At 36.4% G+C, this 19,845-nt stretch overlaps 1 long non-coding RNA gene across 2 annotated transcripts; it reads left to right on the forward strand.

The window, feature by feature from the left end:
* The first annotated feature begins 1,064 nt into the window (after positions 1-1,064).
* On the forward strand, positions 1,065-19,244 carry LOC140500414 (uncharacterized). 2 transcript variants are annotated; one of them, XR_011965726.1, is made up of 4 exons: positions 1,081-1,411; positions 4,011-4,100; positions 13,624-13,759; positions 18,848-19,244. It is a non-coding gene; the product is annotated as an uncharacterized lncRNA (long non-coding RNA). The 2 variants fall into 2 exon arrangements; XR_011965725.1 differs by lacking the exon at positions 4,011-4,100 and having other exon boundaries at positions 1,065-1,235.
* The last annotated feature ends 601 nt before the right edge of the window (positions 19,245-19,845 follow it).

A 19,845-nucleotide genomic window follows, 5' to 3' on the forward strand; every position in this document is an offset into this window, starting at 1 on the left:
GCAAACCACATTTGGTGTCATTTATGTTCTAGTTTCTTTGTTCGTTAAATATTTCCCAGTTACATTTTAACCTGGTTCAGGCCACATTCAGTGTGGCTAGCTGGAATAGCCCCTCCTGCTGTGTCTGACACCTTTATCCTAGGTATCTTTAGTTAAAGAAATAGATCTAAAATGGTAAGTTTTACCAGTTGATTGTCATCTAGGTTAAAACAAAAACAAAAAGACACCATACATGTTCAGTCCCTAATTAATTAGGGGAAAGCAATTCATAGATCTGCATCTGTAAGGTAAAAAGCTTTTGGAGGCATTTGAGGCAGTTCAGGAATTAAAGAGGCTTACACAGTTTAGAAACGTTCGTATCTTTTCCCTTGACCATCTTTAACCTGGATTTCAGCCAGAGACCCTCATCTACTTTTTTCTCTCTAAACATAAAACAGAGGCCATGTGGTTTTTCTTTAGTATGTGTACCCACAGTATCTACTTTTGTGGGTCATTTCTTAGTTTCTTCCTTAAGTCCTCTAGGAAAACTGATGACTAGATTTTAGAGTGCCTAGTTAGTTCCCTTTGGGAGCAGATCCTTTTCTTGTCTAATTTCCTCTGGTGGCAAGCGATGTGTCTCTACAGATCATTAACCTCTCTCCCCTTCCTTGTCCTGCTTTGCCTTCTGAGAAAAACTTTGGGAAAGTTAGAACAAACAGAACTTTCTAAGAACAGAGAGAAATCAGAATCAAGTATTGGAAAGACTACTTAGAAAAGGAGAGTCAGGAGAACAGATTAATAAAAAGCAAAGAGTCCACAAATGCTGGATTCTCCAAGACAAAACAACTGCTAGAACAATCACAATCACAGATCATCCTAAGCGGAGAATCCCATTCTCAATTTGTTTTGTTCTGGGAAGCTACTTAACAAAGTCGAAAGCCGCCACATTTTATTTAAAAGGCTCAAAGACTAAGTTGTAGAGTAGTAGCTTAGAGGTAAATGTTCTCAGACAGCATAACATCCGCTAAAAAGAGAGTGTCCTTGTCTCAGACTTATATACCTTTCACAGGCCTTTAAGTGGAATTATCTTCACCTGGATCTAGTAAAATGCTCTAGTCAAATCCCCTCCCCACCTCTTCAGGGCTTTTGGTTCTACCCCGAAGGCAGGCAACTGGGGCCTCTCGCTTGTTTAGCAGAATCTGTTAACCCATACCTTGTTTGGTATGGCAACTCTCAGAATCTTCTAGAGATCTCAGGTGGTTTGGTTTTAATTAAAAACTCTGTCAAATAGAATGGTGGGGTAAAATCATGAAAAGCCATTTGTGACACCTGTCTTTGAGCCCTACGGAAGATGTTTCTTTTATTTTCTCCTTCATCATCCCCTTCCCCTAGCCCTCCTCAGAACACTAGAAATGGGATAGGATAGCATGGAGTGAGTAAGATAGAAATTTGATTTGTCTGGGAATAGTGTGTGTGTGTGTGTGTGTGTGTGTGTGTGTGTGTGTGTGTGTCCTACAGGGAGGGAATGGCTTGGAAAAAATTCTAGATTTAGAGTCAGATGTCTTGCACTTTAGTTGTGGTTTTGCCCCTTAATCAGTGAGTAACCATAGAAAAAATGTATATTCTCCTCCCTAGGCCTCAATTTCCTCATCTGTAAGACTGGTCAATATTATAAAAGTGGAGAATGATAAATATTGGAGGAAGTGTATAAAAACAAGTACACTAGTCCATTGTTAGTCAAGTTGTGTAAAATGGTCTATGTGTATAAAAATATTTATAGCATCTATTTTCATGGTGGTTCAAAATTTGAAACCAAGGTGGTGTCCTTTGAGAGAATGGCTAAACAAATTATGGAAAATGAATGCAATGAAATATTATTGTGTTCTAAAAAATGATGAAATGGGCAACTTCAGAAGAAACCTTTGTGAACTATGGCAGAGCAAAGTGAGCAGAACTAGGAAAACAAATTATACAATGATAACATTAAAGAGAAAAACAACTTTGTTTTGCTAGACTAGCTATACTGAGGGCTCTCTTTTTCTTATTTAATTTGCTGAATTGGAAGGGGAAGAAGAAAAAAGGAAAGTAACAGTTTCATAAATATTTTAAAAGGATAAAGTGGAATAATTATAGGATAAAAAGAAAAGATAAAACTTTAAAATAAAAGCACATTAGTTGAGGCAAGGCCAATGCACAAAGGATTTTAGGAGGACAGGATCATAGATCTAGAGTGGGAAGAAACCTCAGGGAACATATAGTCTAAGGGTTCTTTCCCTGGAGTTTGTGAATAATTTTATTTTGATAACTCTATTTCAATATAATTGGTTTTCTCTGTGGCAGGTAATTGGTGCAGTGGATGGAGCACCAGGTGTAGAGTCAGGAAGGCTTAAGTTCAAATGTGGTCTGTGTTTGGGCAAGTCACTCTTAACCTCTGTTTGCTTCAGTTTCCTCATATGTGAGATGGGGATAAAAATAAGACCTCCCTCTCAGGGTCATTGTGAGGATCAAATGGGATATTTGTAAAGTGTTTGCACAGTGTCTGGCACATAATAGGTGCTATTATTATATTCCTGTGTACTTTATTTATTTAAGCACATTTGAGAAAAGGTTCACAGCAAAGGGGGAAAACAGTTCCAGAGTTCTGATCTTGTAGAACCCTTAAATTTACGTGAAAAAACTGAAACCCAGAGACATTAAGTGATGTTGCAACATCTTAATGCAGTAAGCCTGAAAGCTACAAATAGCACATAGATAAAAGATTGAAATTTTGTTTAGCTTATTAGGGAAGGGGACTAAATGAAGGTCAGAGCAGAATTACTGAATACCTTGTATACAGTAGGTGCTTAATAAAGGCTTGTTTAATTTAATTGACTAGTCAGCCTGTTATCATAAATAAAGATAGAATCTCTGAATCTCACATTTAAGAGGACCCTAAAAGAGGACAGCTCATCTAATAGCTTCCCTTTTTACAATATTTTACAGCTTATAAAGAACTTTGTTCACAGCCAGCATGTGAATTAGAGAATTAGCCCTATTATTATGAGTCTTGCCTCAACTGTATATTTTTTATTTTAACTTTTTATGGTTTTTTAATGCTGTAAACATTTTCTTTTTAATCTTCTTAAAATATTTATTAATCTGTCACTCCCCTCTTCCTTTTCATTCCTCCTTCCTGCAGTAGACAAATTATAAAAGAAAAAGAGTGCCCTTAATACATATCTGCATAGTCTGATAAAATAAACTCTCACATTAGCTATGTTCTAAAATGGATTTTTCTTTTTGCATTTTAAGTTCATCACCTTTCAGGAAGTGAGTGGTATGTTTCATTTTCGTTCTTTAGGACTTGTGATTTATTATTGTGTTGATCAGAGTTCTAACATCTCTCAAAGTTATTTTCTCTTCTTATTCCCTTTTTTGCTCATGAGCAAACAAACATGAGCTAGCATGAGGCGTAAGGAATTTGCCTCCAGTAATATAGATATTTAAGTGGAATATCTAGACTTAAACAGAGGCTTTTTGACTCAAAGTCCAATGTGCCATTAAGAATATGTGTATATGTGTATGCGTATGTATGTTACATAGTCTTGTGAATATATACATGCATGTGTCTGTGTGTATATGTGTGTATGTATGTACGTATGCATCTATATGTTACGGCTTTTTACTAGATTGCTAGATTTACTAGATTTTAAGCTCCTTGAAAACATTACTAAGCTTTCAAGAAGTAAAGCACTGTAGCTTAGCATGGCATTACTCAATATATTCATAGTATGATAGAATAGAAGAGTAAGAGGGATTCACAGTGACTTTCTAGTTTAAATCAAGCTAATTTTACATATGAGAAAACTGAAACACAGAAAGGTAAGGAGACTTGTTCAAAGTCATAGGATGAATTTGTGGCAGAGCCAGGACTACAGCAAAGATTCTCTCAATTCCCAAACCAATCTTTATTGAACTATGCCAATGGATTTTGGTAGGATTAGATGGAATTTGAACTGGTTCTCAAAAACGCTTTGTTTTTCACTTTGGAGTGGATTTACATAGATTGTCTCCCGAGTTCCAACACAACAAAAGTGTTTTCAGCCAGTAACTTTCCTGCAGAGGGATTGTCTGGTCCTCAGGTAATGATTTCTCTTTTCTCCATTCCCCCTATCCCCAATAGAATTGATCATACTAGGAGAACTGATACATGTAGTTGGAGAGTGCATTAAAAACCATTAAGCAAAAAGTTACATAAATAGTATTAGTGGGCATTAATTAGATTTCTGAGAATTTTTCTAAAATGCACATGAATCTTAACAGAGATGGTTATAGAAAGTATTTTAAAACATAGAATTTGAAGGGGTGTGGGATAAGAGAATTTTAGAGCTTTCAGGGGAATTAGAAAATCTCATATTAGAACACTGATATTTAAATGCATTTTAACATAGAAGTCCAGAGAGGTTATCTTAGAATAAAAATTCAGAATTTGAAAGGACATGAAATAACATAATTTTAGAGCTTTCAGGGGGATTAGAAAACATAGTATTAGAATATGGATAATATAATGTTACTACTGGGGAGGATTTTAGAACTCAATTTTTTTGTTGAGTCTATGCTGACATTTATGTATGTATTTCTACAACAGTGTAGATTACAACATATGCATGTATTTTCCCCTCCCCTCCCCTTCTTTTTAGGTTTGATTTCTGTCTTTTGCTTTTATATCACAATCATTTCAAAGATACAGATCCCGTTTCCCACACGTACCCATTTAATGAATCTTCCTTTGTAACAAAACATTGATTAAACAAGACCACCTGATGTAGTTACTACACGTGACAGGATATATCACATTCTGTTCCACAAACCTCCATCTATCCTTATCTCTTCTTTCAAGCCAAGATTGGTAATCACAATTACATAGTTGTTGGCTCTGTTTTAGTATTCTTTTCATTTACATTGTAGATATATCTAGATATCTTTCCTGGTTCTGTTTATGTTTTATTAGCTTATATACAAATCTTCCTGTGATTTGCAGAATTTTAGATTTTCATCTTTTCTTACGGCATAAAATATTGCATTACATTCAAATGCCATTACCTAAGTAATAGATGCCAACTTGATTACCCCCCTTTTATATAACCCTATAAGTTTTAAGAATAATTCTTCTGCCATCTTGCTGATACAGTAATCCTTCCTGTGCAAGTCTTGTGCAAGCCAATACTCTTATAAAATCTGCACAGAGAGTCCAACCAACATGATAGCAGCCTTCTTTTTTTTATCTTGATAATGTGAAGACCTCATGGAACACAATGGATCTCCAAAATTTCTCTCTCACCTTCATTTAGATTACTAGCTCACCTCTTCTAGTTTGAAACCTCTCTGATGATGTCCTTAAGTCTATTCATGCTATGTCTCTCTTGATTGCCTTTTGAACGAACTCAAATTTAGTTTTATAAAAAGATTATTGAATTCCATAACTTGTGATCACATAGCATCGTTAGAAGAATATTTTTGTTTAAATATTTTGGTCTTGGGGGTGGAGCCAAGATGGTGGAGTAGAAAGATGCATATACTCTAACACTTCCCCCACACCCCACAAAATACTGTAAAAAATGATTCTAAACAAATTCTAGAGCAGCAGAAGCCACAGAACAACAGAGTGAAAGAGGTTTCCAGCCAAAGGTAACCTGGAAGGCCCACAGGAAAGGTCTATCTCATGGGATACTGAACAGAGCAGAGCCCAGCTCTGGCCATGCAGCACTGGGAGGAACAGGACCTGAACAGACTTCTGGGGCAGAATTACCAGCAAGGGAGATCCTAGGTTCCTCAACCCACAAATGACAAAGAAAGCTCCAAAGGTCAGTGTGGGAGGGCTTTCCCAGCTGGGTGAGAGGGAATGGGGTTCCCCCCCCCCCCCCCCCCCCCCCCCCCCCCCCCCCCGCGCTAGCCCCAGGTGGTGGCAGCAGCAGGAGGCAGGCAGCTATGGTGGCTGAGGAAGCAACCTGGGTTCGTTGTCCAGGCAGTTCAGCTTAAAGCCTCTGGCAAAACTGAGCAGTTGATCTGAACCTCAGCCCTCAGTGACAGCCCTGTTCCCACCCAAAGTCCCAGGAGAACTGTGCAGCTGATTTGAATCTCAGTCTTATACTGGGGAGAGGAGAAGCACTAGGATCCTCTTCTTGATAAAGGATTCAGAATTCAAGTAACTGGCTGGGAAAATACCCAAAAAAGGGGAAAAAAATAAGACCAGAGAAGGTTACTTTCTTGGTGAACAAGTATCTCCTTCCATCCTTTTGAATGAGGAAGAACAAGGCATAATGTCAGAGGAAGTCAAGACCTCTGCATCCAGCACCCCCAAAATGAATATGAAATGGGCTTAGGACATAGAAGAGCTTGAAAAGTGTGTCAGCAGCCTGCTAAAGGAGAACCAAAAAAATGCTGAGGAAGATAACACCTTTAAAAGAGGCTAACTCAATTGGAAAAAGAGGTTCAAAAAGACAGTGAGGAGAAGGAGGCTTTAAAAAGCAGAATTAGCCAGATGGAAAACAAGGGTCAAAAGCTCACTGAACAAAATAGTTCTTTAAAAGAGAGAACTGAGTTCAGGGAAGCTAATGATTATGAGATAAACCAAGCAGTTAGAAAACAAAGCTAGAAAACAAGATTAAAAGTTTGAAAAAAATAGAAGATAATGTGAAACATCTCATAGGAAAAAGAACTGACCTGGAAAATAGATCCAGAAGAGACAATTTAAAAATTATGGGACTACCTGAAAGCTATGCTCAAAAAAAGAGCCTAGACATTATCTTCCATGAAATTATCAAGGAAAACTGCCCTGATATTCTAGAACCAGAGGGCAAAATAAATATTGAAAGAATCCACAGATCACCTCCTGAAGGAGACCTGAAGAAAGAAACTCCTAGGAATATTGTGGCCAAATTTCAGAGTTCCCAGGTCAAGGAGAAGATATTGCGAGCAGCTAGAAAGAAATAATTAGAGTATTGTGGAAATACAATCAGGATAACACAGGATCTGGCAGCTCCTACATTAAGGGATCCATAGGGTTTGGAATAGGATACTGTAGAAGTCAAAGGAACTGGGATTAAAGCCAAGAATCACTTGCCCAGCAAAACTGAGTATAATACTTCAAGGGAAAAAATGATCATTCAATGATATAGAGGACTTTCAAGCATTCACAATAAAAAGACCAGAACTGAATAGAAAATTTAACTTTCAAACATAAGAATCAAGAGAAGCATAAAAAGGTAAAAAGGAAAGAAAAATCATAAAAGATTTTCTAAAGCTGAACTGTTTACATTCCTACACAGAAAGATAATGTTTGTAACTCTTGAGACTTTTCTCAGTATTTGGGTAGGTGGAGGGATTATACACACACACACACACACTACAGGTTGAGTTGAGTTGAATCAGAAGAGATGATATCCATTAAAAATAATATAAAATTAAGGTATGAGAGAGGAAAATATTGGGAGGAGAAAGGGAGAAATGGAATGGGATAGGCTATAACTCATAAAAGAGATAAGAAAAATCTTTTTCAATGGAGTATGAAAAGGGAGAAAATAAGAGGAGAAAAGTGAAGCTTACTTTCTTCACATGGCTCAAGGAGGGAATAACATGCTAACTAAACTTGGTATGAAAATCTATCTTACGCTATAGGAAAATAGGGGAGGAGGGGACAAGTGGGGTGAAGGGATGATGGAAGGGAAGGCAAATGGGAGAACGGAGTAACTAGAAGAAAACACTTGGGAAGGGACAAGGTCAAATGAGAGAATTAAAAAAGGGGGTGGGACAGGGTAGGATAGAGGGCAATATAGTTAATATTACACAACATAATTATTATGGAAGTCTTTTGCTAAACGACACATATATAGCTGCCCTCTCAGTGGGGATGGGTAAGGAGGGAGGGAAGGAGAGAAGTTGGGATTCAAAGTATTAGAAATGAGTGTTGAGAATTATTATTGCATATAATTGGGAAATAAAAAACACAGGTAATGGGGTATAGAAATTTCTCTTGCCCCACAAGAAAAGAGAGAAGATGGGGATAAGGGAAGGGTGGGGTGTGATAGAAGGGGAGGGTACATTGAGGGAAGGGGTAATCAGAATACAAGGTATTATGGGCATGGGGGAGGGGAGAGATGGGGAGAGAAATTGGGACTCAAAATTTTGTGGAAATGAATGTCGAAATCTAAAAATAAATAAATTAAAAAAAAAAAACATACACATTTGCCAGGCACTGAGGTAATAATCCCTAAGGATACAGAGAAAAAGCAAAAACAACCCATCTTCCAGAAGCCTACATTCTAATGGGGAAAACAACATTTAAGTCATAGCACATAAGAGAAATTAGAAGCAGAGGAGTGGCAACAGGGGTGGGGGTGGGGAGGTCAGCAAGGGCCTTCTAGAATAGGAGCCACTTGAGCTGAGGAAGGAAGCCAATGGTTGTAAGAATTGGAAGTAAGATGGGAGAATGTTGCTGGTGTGGGAAGCCAATGCAAGGCATGGAGATAAGGGAAAGGGAGTTTTATGTGCAAGGAATAGCAATTGGGTTGTACAAGTGTGTGAGGAGGAGTGGAATGTAGAAAGACTGCAAAGGTGAGAAGAGTTCTAAATACCAAGCGTGACAATATCTGAGCTCAGATACTGGAGTTTGATGAGCAGGGAGGTAGGGGATACCATTGAAATTGGTGCACTTAATGCTTCAGGAAAATCACTTTGGAATCTAGATTGAAGATGGATTAGAGTTGGAAAAGACTAAAAGTAGGGAGACCAATTAGAAGGCAAGAGATGATGAGTGCCTCTACCAGGGTGGTGGTTGTGTGAGTGAAGAGAAGAGAACGTTCATGAAAGATGTGGGAGAAGAAATTGCAAGATCTAACAATTGACTAGATACGACGAGAAAAGAGTCAAGGATGACACTGCAATTGCAAATTCTGGGTTGCTGGCAGAATGGTGGTCTGCAACTGTACAGAAAAGTTCAGAAGAGGTGGAGGATTATGAGTTTTGTTTTGCTTTTTAAAATGAAAAGTGAAAGATATTAAAAATTAAGAGAAACCAGAGAATTTTAAGTTTGTTCTTGGAGCAACAGCCCATCTTTTTAGCTATAGTGCCTTCTGGTATTAATGTACATAGGTTGTAACACACTGTCAACTAAGAATTAAGAGAAGTAGGAGCAAGCATGTCGGATGATTTAGATGGATCTGTCATGTGGTGATGATTGGTAATTCATGAGCATCCCATGTTCTCCATTGATAAGAGAGCTCAAGGCAGATTACCAAAACATTGAACAGATCCCCTGTGGAATATTTATAGGAGAATATGAACAAAAATAATAGGATAAGGAGACAGGTAGGGATAGGTGGTCTTTTTTGAAGGGTTTACTCACATCAATGAGATCAGAGATCCATTGAAATATGTAGAAGTAAGTACTCTCCAAGGCACGAAGGTTTTCTGCCTTTTTAGAACATGAGCAGTATGTAAACAGATCACATCTTTTCTGAACAACTCTTAAGTCTATGTTCAGAGACAGCCCTTTAGAGAGAAGGGAAATGCATGTGAACAAGTGATAGGACTGACTTTCCATACCTAATGAACCACTGATAGGAGGAACCCAGGATAGCAAGAGTCCCAATCTCAGATTGCTCTTGTTTGACATCTGGAGATCTTTTATTAGAATCAACTCTTCATCTCTCTGGTCCTCAGTATTTCTCATTTTTAAATAAAGAGGTTAAACTAGATGATCTCTAAGGTCCTCTGAAAAACACAAAACACAAATGCACACTTTTAAATGTGGCTTCAGATTTTGTGTCACGTGCCATTTTCATGTAATGCATGGTTTTGCTCTTTAAAAATAGTTTTTAGTAAACAATACTGCACTTGGAAAAAAGACTGGTCTCTATTTTTAGAAGAAATATAAAGTCATCCAAAGCACAGCATAATATCTGAAAAGCAGCTAATTTCTGTGTATTCTGTTCAACACTGGCACCAGTTTATTGCTCATTTCATTGACTACATAAGATATATGAATTCAGTTTCATGAATTGCTCATTCATTTGCTTATTATAGTCTGTAGAGTAGGCATTTTTCATCCACTATGATTTTCCAGTGTGGATAGCTAGACTAAACTTCTTTGAGTTTTTATCTCAGAGGATTGAAATGAATGCCTTCCATGAATAGGATCTATGTGGAAGACCTCAAAATACATAGGAAACTCTATCCCATTCTGAGTCTATGCCGAATATCTTTCATGGCAGTAGCAAACACTTTTGACAAAGCCTACATCTTCTGTTTTATTCATCATTTGATATCAATAATCAGAGGATTATAAAACATAATTGCTGTTATATCTTTCAAGGGATATGGGAGTTTGATATATTCATGAAAGGTATCTTGTTTTAGATACTTGTAGGATAAATTTTTCCTCCACAGAATGTCTTTGATTGTTTTTACAATTAAACAATCACCACATAGAGACCTTCATTTTTTTTTTTTTTTTGCTCCCTTCAGTCAACTGTAAGACTAAAGATATGGTCTACTCTTGCAAAAACCTACCCTTCATGAAATATGTCCTCTTTACATGGTTTATCTATAAAAAATTTTTGTAGAGATGGAAAAAATAAGTGTGTATATATATATGTATGCGCACACACACACACACACACACACACACTCACACTGATATTGCTGATGTTCTTGCTAGCCCCATCCCCTTTAAAGTATTAAGGTACCAAATTTTTTTTTCTGCGTATATTTTCATTTTTTTCAGACATCTTAAGAATTCAGTGAATTGTTTATCATATAGCATTTTCCCACTTTATGTATGTCCTGTGACGTCCATCTTCCCCCTGCCCCCATTTAGTTCCATTTCAAACATGATAGTTCCAATGTAAATCCTGGAGAAAAGAATTTATTATAAAAAAAAATATTTATATATCTTTTCCATTTTTATCTTTTTATTTCCTTCCAGTTTCATTACTAATATTTAATGTTGGATATCTTACTAAACTTTTTACAATGTATATTTGCTTCTACTGGTTCTCTTTGTTTTATTAGAACAAATAGAACTGCTCATAATTTTCTCATTCTGCTCCTCTATTAGATTTAGCAAATGGATTTATTTTCTAAACTTGCATTGCTTTTGGCTGTCATATCCTTCCATTTGGCAAAGAATTCAAGTGTTTATTGGCTGGGGCCCTTTCTAGGCTTTTTTTGATCTCCTCCTTACGGTAATTAACTTATATTCATTAAATAATTTTAGCATGTTGTGAAAGTTTGTATGGATGTCTGCTCTTTTACATATTTTCAATTTAGGGACATCAGTAGATTGTTTAAACCTAGCCACTTTTGTTGTGTTGGAACTCAGTAGACAATCTATGTAAATCCTCTCCAAAATGAAAAATAAAGCATTTTTGAGGACCAGTTCAAATTCCACCTAATCCTACCAAAATCCATTGGCATAGTTCAATAAAGATTGGACTGGGAATCGAGAGAGTCTTTGCTCTAGTCTTGGCTCTGCCACAAACTCATTCTATGACTTTGAACAAGTCTCCTTATCTCTCTGTGTTTTAGTTTCCTCATATGTAAATTGGAGTGACCTCAGTTGTATGCCATATCTTTTAAATTTTGTCTTCTAGATTGATATTTATTTTATTTGTGGGGTTTGCCTTGTGTACGTAGCTGATGCTGAAATGAGTCTCGTTTTAGTAACTAGTTATTTCTTGCCTGATAAATACAACCATTTTAATTTTTCTGTGATATTGCTTTGCATTATCTACATCCAATACTTGTTGACTTTTTTATTAGGGGAATAAAGTCCTGGTATAAAAAAAATGAGGCTTCTTTGGAAGTTATAAATTGCTGTGCTCTCATGTATTTTACCACATTTTTTCAACATATTTTTGTTGCACTTGCTATGTGTATATTTGCAATGAAGTGACAAATTATTAAGTACATGTTGATATAATTTTGGGAAATCTTATCAAGTTCTACATAGACTTCCTCTTTTTCTTCACTCACTAAAACAGACATTGATATAATTATTTTTAAAATTATCTTTTTAGTTGTCACAAATATTTTATTAAAAAATGACCAAATTTCCCATGACATTTGGAATAGAAATGATATATCTGGTTGCCTTGGGACTTGTGACAAAACTAGCTCTGCAAATCCTTTATTAGCTTCTCCAAGGAGAAGCTGTGACACATTCTTACAAGAAAGCCTTAACCACTCTATGGTTATGCCTTTTAGAGGAGAATGAAATTTCATTTTATTTTCATAATAAAAATTGTTTTTTAACTATATATGTAGTGAGTAAAATTTTTCTGTCAGACCAACATGAAATATGTACCTCAGAATATTTGGAAGAGAATCAGTGTTATGGAACTTAAAGAACACCAGATAGTATTAGAAAACCTAGAATAGTCAGGTCAATTTACACGCTTGTTTTGGGCCAACTATGGTGCTAAACACTGGGGATAAAAAAGAATAACAAAAAAGTTCCTGTCCTCAAGTATCTTAAATTCAAATGGTGAAAGGCAATAGGTAAATAATGAGTACATAATATATATTTCTAGATAAATTTTTGTATACATATAGATACATCTTATATATACATAAAACACCTTGTTTCAGATACTTTTAAGACAATTTTCATCCACAGAATTAAGTCATTTTGATTGTTTTTATATTAAAAAAAGTAAACATAGGGACATTGATTTCTTTCTTTTTTTAAAATCAATTGTATGACTAGATACAATCTACTCTTGTAAATACTTGTCTCATTTCAAAATTTCATGAAATATGTCCTCATTGCTTGTGTTTATCATTCTCATAAATATACATTATATAGACATGTACACATATATGACACATATACATAAATAGATATGTAGATTAAGGTATTCTGAATGGGGAGATATTAGTAGCTGGAAGGATCAGGAAACCATTGATGAATGTAGAATTTGAGCTGCATTTTGAAAGAAACCTAGAAAACTATGAATTTGACATTAGAAGGAAGATTGTTTCAGACATACGAACAGCCAGTGCAAAGTTACAGAGATAAGAAGACAAAATGACGTGTTTGAGGAACTGCAAGTAGGCCAACCTTGCTGGACTGTAGAGGATGTGAAGGGAAATAAAATGTAAGGCATCTAGAAAATTAGGAAGGACCTTAAATGCCAAAAGACTTTATATTTGTTTCTGGAGGTTAACAGAAAGCCACTGGAGCTCAGGGGAATGATATGGTCAGTTCAAAGTCTAGAGTTTTCTATGCTTAAGAAAGCTCATCTTGGTGGCCAAGTGGAAGATGGATTGGAGTGGGGAAAAGGGTAAGCAAGGAGAGACCAGTTAGAAAGCTATTGCTATAGTTCAGGTAAGAAAAGAGGGCCAGAACTAGGGTTCTGGCTATATAGTAGCCACACTCATTGTCCTTCATGCTCAAAGAAGACCCACATAACATGATTATGTTGGAGTCAAAGTATAGTGCATCTGACTGTGCCTGGTCAGATCAATATGAACTTGGAAGGCTCTGCCACAGGTTGGGCACAAATATTCCATATGAATGTTTGGAGTGGACATATCTCTAAATTTACACATCTCACACTTAGTTTTGTGCTACTGCAATTTTGCTTTTTTTTTTTTTTCCCACAGAGTACAACACCTTCTTTGATGCAGGCATGCAATGCTGGATGGTCTTGTGCCAGTGTCTTCAGTGTCTCAAAACTGATTCCAAAGTTATTCAGTGAGACTTTGAGAATGTCCTTGTACTGCTTCTTCTGACCTCTGTGTAAGTGTTTACTTTGTGTGAGTTCTCTGTAAAAGAATCTTTTAAGTCAATGTACGTTGGACGTGCAAACAACGTGGCCAGCTCATCGAAGTTGTACTTTCTGCAGTGGAGTTTAAATGCTTGACAATTCAGCTTGAGAAAGGACCACTGTATCCTGTACCTTATTTTGCAAATAGAAGCAGTTTAAGTTTTATAGCATGATGCTGATATACTGTCCAGTTATGACAGGCTTACAACAATGAGGTCAGCACAATGGCTCTGTAGACGTTGAGTTTTGTAGGCAACTTAAAAGCTCTTCTAGCCAAACAAGTGGAAAGAAGGGGGTATAAGACAACAATGGGCATAATAAGATGTGGCAATGAATTGTATATGTGAGGCTAAGAATTGAGGTAAGATCAATGTTGTGAGCCTGGCTAAATAGAAGGATGATGATGCCTCGACTTGGAATAGGAAAATTCATAAGGAGTAAGTATGTTGTGGAAAAGATAATGTCTTCTTTTAGATATGACTAGTTTGAGATACCTACACAACATTTAGTACAAGATGTCCAAGAAGCAGTTGGAAATATTTGACTTTATTTTCGGAGAGATATTAGGGTTGGCTATTGGATGAATAACTGGACAAATAATTATCTGGGAATCTTCGGTATAGAGATGACAACTGAACCATCGGAGCTGATGAGATCAACAGTTGAGGTAGTTATTAATAAACAAAAAGCAAAGAAGAACAGAATGGAGCCTTGGAGGCCACCCAGAGTTAGAGAGCATTAGTTAGATGGAAAACTGGATAAAGAGATTGACAAAGGGGTCTGATAGCTAGGAGAACATTTATAATAAAAACTAGAAAGTATATAGGAGAAGATTAATTACAGAGTCAAATTCTTCAGAAAGGCCAAGGAGGATCAGGTTTGAGAAAAGATCATTGATTTGGTAATGAAGAGATTACTGGTAATTTTGGAGTAGATTTGAATGATTAGTTCAGAAGCCAAATTTCAGAAAATTCAGAAGATTTGAAATGAGAGAAATTGTATTGAAAAAGATAGTTTCCTCAAAGGGTGTAACCATTATTAATGTTGTTTTGTTAGTCATGTCTGACTCTTCATGACTCTATTTAGAGTATTTTGGCAAAGATCCTGGAATGGTCTGCCATTTCCTTTTCCATATCACTTTACAGATAGGAAAACTGAGACAAACATGCTCAAGACTCTCATATCCTTAAAAGACTCTCACTTGATCCAACTACCCCCACTAGAATATCATCCAATTTCCTTCTCTTCGTGGTTAAACCAGTAGCTAGGTGACACTGGAAAAAGTCAGAAGCACCTGAGTTCAAATCTGGCCTCAAACACTTACTGGCTGTGCAAGAGGTGAGGGTCTTTTAAGGATGTGAGAGTCTTGAGCATGTTTGTAGACAGCAGAGAAGGAACAAATAGATGGAGAGAGATCAAAGATACCAGAGGGCATGGAGATGATAGAAGGTTAAATTTGTTAGATAAATTGGAAGTGATTAGGATCAAAGGGTCTTTTACATGAGTTTCCTTTCACAGAGTGATGGGGGGGGAATATCTTCCTCTAAGACCAGAATGAAGAAGCAGATAGTGGAGGAAGTTGTCTGAGTGCATTGAGATGAAGAGGAGGTTTAAGAAAGATTTATTTTCCTTTCTGAAAAATGTTTTTTTAAAAATTTTAGACAAATACTAAAACTTAAATACATAATAATAATAAAAGAAAAAGAAATATAAAATGAGAAAAGAAGATAAAACGAGAAAAGAAAAAATGTCATGTGCAAAGCAGAACATTGGAGAGAATTCAAAATATATAACAATAACTTATCATTTCAAGAAAGCCTATATATTAAATACTGTGTGTTAAGGTGTGCATCTTTTCTTTCCTTCTTTGTTGGTTTTCCTTTTGTCCTCTGTTGTACACTTTTTGTTTTGGCTTTTTCCCCCTTCCTCCCCCCTACCCACCACCCCAGGGTTATAATTGAGTATGGATGTATTTATATGTAGGTATTGATATACACATAAATATAAACATATACTTTCCCTAAGAGATTCTATCCCTAATCTTATTTTTATGTTTGTGCATATCTCTATTTTCCTATTTCTCCTAATTGCTCTACCTTTCTTCTATCTGCTTCCTTGCCCTTCTATTACTTAACCTACCCTACCCTGACTCCAGCAATCCCTTCCTTTCCCTCCCATTCCCCTAAATCTAAACACCCTTTTGTACACTCCTTTGACCTATTCTGTCTACCTCCCCTCTAAAGCTCCATCCCTTATCCTTCAATTCCTCTAAATCTAAACAACTTTTTATACCCCCTTTTAACCTATTCCCTTACCCTCCCCTCTATAGAGTCCTTCTTTATCCTCTGCCCCCCCCCCCCATCTCCTTAGAGTTTTATTTCTTTTTTAAATTTAGGAGACTTTTACCCTCTTCTACATGTGTATATATTTCCCCCTCTTAAACGCATTCCTGATGAAAGTAAGTTTCCAGGTCTAACAGCTCCTCTCCCTCATCTCATTCCTCTGTATTTGTTCTTCCTCTTGTACCTCATTTGTATAGGATAATACTCTTTTAGTTGTTCCTGAATGGTTTTACTTTTTAAAGTCATATCATATTCAGATCTACCCCAATCATTCTTATAAGCTACCTACTTACTTATAACAATCTTAGATATAGGTTTTACATTTTCCATACATAAAAGGTAAACATTTTATCCTTATGGAGTCCCTTGTAATTGGTCATTGGTATGTATCTTATATTTCTCTTGGCTCTTATATGTCAAATCAGACAGTCCTGAAAGTCTTGACAGTTGATCAAATGTCCATTTTTTCCCCATTCAAAATTATGCTTAGCTTGCTGAATGTGATATTTTCAGCCAGAAGCTCAGTTCTTTTGCTCTTTGATATATAGTGTTCCCAGACCTAGGAGCTTTTAGTATCTCCAACACTAGGTCTTGTTTGACTCTAATTGTGGCACCATCATATGTGAATTATTTTTTTCTTGTTGCTCATAATATTTTGTCCTTTATTTGGGGCTTTCAGAACTTAATTATAATATTCCTGTGAGTTTTCCTTGTAGGATCTATTTCAGGTGGTGATAGGTAGATTTTTTTCTATTTCTACTTTCCTCTCTTGTTCCAATGTTTTAGGACAATTTTCTTTAATTATTTCTTGTATTATTGTATCAAGATTCCTTTTTTGAGCAGAGCTTTTAGGTAGTTCAATTATTCTTAAGTTTTCTCTTCTTGATCTGTTCTCTAGGTCTGTTCTTTTTCTGTTTCACATTCTCTTCTATTTTTTTTATTCTTTATATTGTTTTTCTTTTATTTCTTCATCTCTTACGACTTTGCTGACTTTCCCTTGCCCAATTATGATTTTGAAGGAATCGTTTTCTTCCTTAAAATTCTGGATCTTCTTTTCTAATTCGTTGATTTTCTTGTCATAATCTTCTTGTTTTATTCTTATTTTTCTTTTCAATTTTTCCTCAGTCTCTCTCATTTGATTTTTAAAGTCTTTTTAAAGTTGTTGAATGAATTCTTTTTGGGCAGGTGACCATTGGACATTACTCTATTAGGTCGAAGAGGGATTCTTTCCTTCTGTATCTCTATCTAGCGCTCTATGGCTGGATTCTTTCTCCTTTCTCTATGCATTTTTTGGTGATAATTTAGTCTTTATAATCACCTCTAGTCCTGGGGTATGGGGGATGGTGCCTCTGGCCACCGTTTCTCTTCAGTTCTCCCCTCTGACCTTGAATTCAAACCAAGACTTCCCACCTCCTGTAAGTGCCCACAGTCAATGACATCTTGCCCCGACCCCACTACTTCTGCAATCTTCAGGCAGGCATGTGCTGGTTGCTTCTTGCCCCTGCCAATCTCTGCTGCACATTTTGGTCTGGTGCTCCTTGTCAGAGGAGGTTCCCTTGATTTTCCTGGGCCCAGATGCCCAACTCCCCTCATTGTCCCTGGGGGTAAAAGTTCCTGTGGCAGCCTCCCAACCCAGCTAACCCTAGGGCTTTCCCTTTGTTGTTTAAATAGCTTGCATCTTGTAGTTAAAGCAGACCCTAGCCTGGAGGTGTTTACTCTTCAGGGAGAGGAATTCTAGTCCTGGCATTTTTCTTTAGGTCTTTTCTGATTGTCCCAACAGGACCCCTGTTCTGTCCCTACTCTTATTTATCTTCACTTCTCAGAGGTGTCATTTTATCTCTTATGTGGAGGAAAATCTTGAAGGCTTGACATTTTCTTACCTATTCCACTGTCTTCCCAGAATCATCTCCTAGGTTTAAAGAAGATCCTAAAAAAAAGATTGATCTTATTTTTTGCCCATAAAGTATAAATTGAGGTCCCTAACTTTGAGGGTCAAAGTTCAGGGTATACAATGGGAGACTTGGACAAAGGAAAGGAAGTTTCAACAGCCTCTGTGAAGAGTAGGGGAGAGAATTAATCAGTGAAAATTGAAAGTTTGTCTTGATGCAGGGAGGGCCCTTTTGAGATCAGACAACAATTTTGTATTGGGTCCAGTCCACAAAGTTATGTGATTTCCTCCAGCTATCATCAGCAGTATTAACATCAGAATAAAGGCATTGGATTGTGGTATTAATTCTGAGTTTGACAATATATGATTGGCCATAGGACAAGGGAGCAAGGTAAACTATGATAGAGGATAGTATAAAGTGAATTTGGTTCACCAAGGACTGAGGTTCAACTTTTGGCTGAAAACTTGCTAGCTGTGTAATCTTAAGTAATTTCATGTTACTGAGCCTCAGATAAGTAATTTGCAAAATAAAATTACTTGCCTACCTCAGAGAGTTATTTTGAGGAAAATGGTTTTAAGCATTACAGCCCCTTATAAATATGAGCTGTTATTATGGAGACTAACCACAAATTTTGTCTACAGAAATTAACTTTCCCAAGTTTGGCTCCCATTAAAGGAATTAAAAGTTGGTTTCATTCTTTAGATTCTTTGGAATAGAAATCACTAAAAAATGAGATTATAGGTTGTTTTCCACCTAGAAAAGGATCTTTTTAAAGTGGGTAAGAATGGGAATGGAATTAAATATTTAACGTATTTTTCTGTTTCCTTAGGGATCAGGGGAGGAGAGATTGTGGTATAATGGGAAGAGCTTTGGATTTGAAGTTTGAAGTTCAAACGTGATGCCCTGACCTTGCTGTTTACTATTCTTTGAGTCATCCCCATCCATTAATGGCAATAACACTTGCACAATATGCCTCCCAGGATTGGATCTAATGAAATAATGTATAAAACTCCTTTTAAATGTGCCATATGAATCAAAATTATTACTGTTTAAGCTGCTTCTGGGCTTTTCAAAGATAATTGTTAAAAATAGATGTTTTTTTAAACTCAATGATTTTGTAAGTGAAAATATTTTTTAGATTCACTGTTATTCCAATAACAGTATTTCCATTACCATTTTAGTTTTTGGTCAATTATTGTATCATAAAATATTTGTATTGATTCAAAGCATTTTAATTTTTGGATGATATCTTGAGACAAAGGGAAAATAAGCTTGTGGTCAGAGATAATGTCCACATTATACACACACACACATACATATGTATATATACACGTACATATATGTATATATATATTATATATACAGAGAAAGACAAGGGGAGAGGGAGGGAGGGGGAGAGAGAGAGAGAGAGTTAGGTGACTAAATGGATAGAGAGATGGGGGTGAGAGTCAGAAAGATTTGAGTTTAAACCCTGCCTCAGACACTTATTAACCATGTGACTCTGGAGAAGTCATTTAACCTTTCTCAGCCCTAGTTTCCTTTTTTGTAAAATGAGGTGATTGAACTCATTGTTCTTGAAGATGCTAGCTCTAAATGTACGATCATCTTATTCCCAGACTGTACTCTGTATGTACCCAATTAGGGGGAATGTTAAAAAAAAAATGGGTAGGTAGATAGGATTTATTTAAAATCAGATTTGTGAGTTAGATCAGGAAACCTTAAATCTAAAAAGGGAGGAAAAGAAGAAAATGCTTGTATGTATCTGCAAGCCATATACCATAGAGATGAACTGGTAAATGTTAGCAAGAGAGCTAATACAGTATCATC

This window comes from Notamacropus eugenii, chromosome 4 (genome assembly GCF_028372415.1).
Source record: "Notamacropus eugenii isolate mMacEug1 chromosome 4, mMacEug1.pri_v2, whole genome shotgun sequence".
Taxonomy (NCBI): Eukaryota; Metazoa; Chordata; class Mammalia; order Diprotodontia; family Macropodidae; genus Notamacropus; species Notamacropus eugenii.